Genomic DNA, 4,032 nt, shown 5'->3' with positions numbered 1-4,032 from the left:
AACAATATACGTTTCCTTTTTCGCTCACTAAAGTGCAAAAGAAAAGGAAAAACAAAAAGTTGTACTTATATGGATTTATTATATGTGGTTTGGACCCGATTCGATTAGGAATGAGCTCAAAATTAAAATCGAAGGATATCCACAATTCCTTCGCACACATGTTGTATATTTACCAATCTTATATAGTCATAAATTTATACATCTACAACATGCCCGTGATCGCTAGGGCAAAAGGTCCCAAAGTGTCTTCAATAAAAACCCGAACCATACTAGAGAGATAATTTAATTTTGAGGAAATTCCCATCTCTAAGATTTTAATGTGTAATGGGTTAGGTCATGAAAAAGAATGAATATGTCCAAGAACTTTCGTGGTTTTCTCAATATGTGATTTCTTTTGGTCTAATAAATTAAGTCCCCAAAAAATCTTATTGGCTAAATTGATTTACCATATATATCATTGGGTAGTGGAGTAAACTTTGTTACCTAAGGACATAGCTGCAATTGTATGTGAGAGCCTCACTGTAAAATTCACATGATCAATGGCTATGATGATAATGATCTATATAGATTAAATCTATGTAATAACTTCTCTTCACACGTGCACACACTTGTGCATTGTCACCACCTTCGTCAACATCACAACCGCCAGCCCTCCATTGTTTGTCGCTACCATCGCTGCCACGAACCCCTTCTCCCCTTAACCGGAGGTCGTCAACATCGGAGAACCTCTTTTGACCCAAAAAGAAGAAACCAAAAACCTCAAGAGACCTTCGCACAACAATCAAAGTTTCTCGAGATTACTTGCCCTAAAACTCTAACCAATCGAGCAATGGTATATTTGGGACCCCAATTTATGTCATCGCACCAAACACCGTGGGGCGTGCCAATGTGGAATCTTCGTGAAGAGTTCATCGCTCAATCTTACGTCATATGAAGTAACGTGTGCATGCTCCCAGTCGCTTCCACACCTATATTGACATTAAATGATATGGTTCGTGTGACATCGCTTTACACCAGACCCACTTAGATCCGTCGCTCGATGCTCTCCTAACTGCACATGCATCACAGCATACGTAAGTGCTGCTCCCTCTTACTGTCCCGGTGACGCGGGCAAATGTCATTTTGTAGGGCTTGTGCTGTCGGCCGTATTGGCGAAGGATGTTGTTTTCGTGTCCCGATACATGTTCGCGTCACCGTAGACGTCTGCACTGCGCTGACTTGCCCTGGAGATTTCTGTGAGTAATGAATATCCATATCCTTCGATGGCCCCCTATAATATATTTCTTCTTTTTTATGGGCCATTCCCACATTAAATTCCAGACTCTTATGGATTTATATTGAGAGGGTTTCGGTTGTATTTACTTGATCAGATTAAGGTTAATCGAATGGCTTTTGGGATGTATGTTCCATTTCACATAAGCATTTTAATGAAAAGAGAAATAGTAGGTTCGTTGTGTTATGTTGTTGTAGGAAGATGGGTATTGTATCATGTAGTTTCTGAACTGCCCTTGGTTTAGGGTTCGTTTTCACGATAAAGCCTCCTCCGCTCGATGTCATGTGTCGATTCATTCTCGCATCTTGACTCCTTGTGTTTCGAGAAAAAAATTATCAATTTAAAGCGCTTTTCTAATTTTTGTCGCTTTTATCACTTAAAAAAATTGTGTTACCAGAAAGTATTTTCAATATTGTTAATAACGAAGCGACATTTTTCATTGACTTATTTTTCTAAGCGACATAAATTATCCAAATTACGAAAATCTTTTCGATTTGTTGAGCTAAACAAAAGAGCCTATTCGTTCTTTGTATTTTGCAAACGCCATAATATATTAATTCGAACTTAATCCAATCTGACATGTGAGTTTAGTTATTTGAGAGAACGATTCTCTCTTTTTTAAAAGACTGTACAAGGGTCTTAAAGCTCAAACTATAAGGTTTTCAATTGGCCTCATACATATTCATGCCCCTCCTTTATCTACTGGCCGTTAAAAAATCTACCATAGTATTCAATTTCTTCGAAAATTAAGCTACGATTTAGTATTCCAAAGGAAGGTTTCGACTTCAATGCTTTCAGCTTAGAATCTCAGGAGATTATCCTTATCGACCTCACTCCTTGACAGTCTCTATCTTGTCGTTCTTTGTATCCTTCTTCTGATTGATCTAGTTATATGACCTTTGTGCCTTCTTAAAAATGGGGTAAATTCGAGGCAAGAAAAAGATACAGAAAGAAAATCGTTGGGATGAGGCAAATTACCTTATTTGGATTGAAATATTTTTGGGCAATTCCCTTTGGAAACAAAACTTAGACAATTTGAGGCCAATTTTTTCAAACGGATAAAGGTCCTTTCTATTTAAGGTAACTTGAATGAGACAGGTCCAATTACCCTCGATTTAGTATACACATGAACTGCGTTTGGTCTTCTGAGATTTTGTGGGATATGATAAAGGTTGTATAGGATAATAATGAGATTTATAATATCTTACTCGGTGTTTAATAAATGTCTAGATATAATATGAATATATACACCCCCAAATCAAGTCTCAGTCGTCTCGCTTGTTCTTGGTCTATTTCAAGTCTCAACTTCATCTTCCCCCCTCTCAGACTAGCCAAGAATTGGCTAGTCAATTTCACGTCTTAACTACATCTTCTCCCTTCTCGTGATTCTTCCTGAGAAAATTGGCAATCTGTTTCTTTATCACTCTCTCATAGTTACTCGCTTTGCTTAACTGTCGCTCTATTCTAATGTTTCTCAGCAAGACGGTCACAAATAAGGTCATAGGCCGTGACAAAAAGGACATGACAAACGCCAAGGAATAGGCCTAGCTTCAGGCAACCTCCAGTGTTGGCCGCAATCTCTAGTTTTGACATATGCATCCTCCAGCGTTGGCCTAGCCTTAAGCGACCTCCAGTTTGGACGAACGCGAGCTCATAGTCACGATCTCCACCTTTGCAATGACCACAGAGGCCACTGCCGATTCCAAGTCCGAGCCCCAGCCAGGTGACCCCAAATCTAGGGTTCCTTGAGGCCGCAACCTTGGGTTCTAAGTGCACAAGCCTCAAATCCAAGGTCTAGAATGTCGAACCACGTTGATCTTACAGGTCCAATGGTCTATATAGAGATAGAACGTAAGACAGAGGGGACGACGGCTAGTGACGGCTCCAACATTAGTGGGTTTTTTTTTTTTTATCCTTTTTCTATTTGAGTATATCCCACACCCTAGGTGAGCCTTTTTCTCTAGTTTATATTCGAGTTATATCCAGAGATATTTGGAATTTAAGTGACCCCTAATGACTGATAGGATATTAGATATCCTATCAAGAGTAATATACGGTTCACCAAATGTAGCCTTAGACTTTACGAGAACTCTCCCTCTCTCCTTTCCCCTATTGCCTTTGCCTCACCTCCACCTTCGCTTCAACTGCCTGCTCTCCATCATTAGCTCTTATTCCTAAGTGGCCCATTGCTACAACGCACCTATTGCCCATGCCTCATGTTGCGATTATCCCACATCAGTTGTGAAAGGGATAGATGGTTAGTTTATAAGTGTGAGGGAAAATCACATCCTTTAAGATAGCTTTTGAGATAAGAGAGACTTAAGATCACCCATCACTGGTATCAGAGCCTAGGTTACCAACAAGTTTGGACCTAACAGTTACTCAGAGAGGGTTCTTGCAGCTGTAACCTAAGCCTGATGTGTGAGTGAAAAATTGTTAAGGATATCGCACATTAGTTGTGATGGCCAGATGGTCACTTTATAAGTGTGAGAAAAAGTCTCATCCTTTGAATTATCTTTTAGAGTGAGAGAGGCCCAAGACCACCTAACAGCTCATCATTATCTACCTGCCCTATCTTTCTCTGAACCAAAATGGTGGTCATGACCACCATAGCCAATCCCAAATCTAGTCCACTTGAGGCCAACGACCTCAAATTGATTCAGAGAGTGGTCGTCATAGAGGAGCAGAGGCGGTGATGGAGGGCCAGCAAGACTAGCGATGGCGCAAAATGGTGGTGAAGAATGTAGCAAGGTGTGATG

This window comes from Syzygium oleosum, unplaced genomic scaffold (assembly GCF_021117445.2).
Source record: "Syzygium oleosum isolate NSW1041296 unplaced genomic scaffold, Sole_v2.1 Sole_v2.03, whole genome shotgun sequence".
NCBI lineage: Eukaryota > Viridiplantae > Streptophyta > Magnoliopsida > Myrtales > Myrtaceae > Syzygium > Syzygium oleosum.
The sequence above is the reverse complement of the archived record's forward strand: the minus strand, read 5'-3'. Positions refer to the sequence as shown.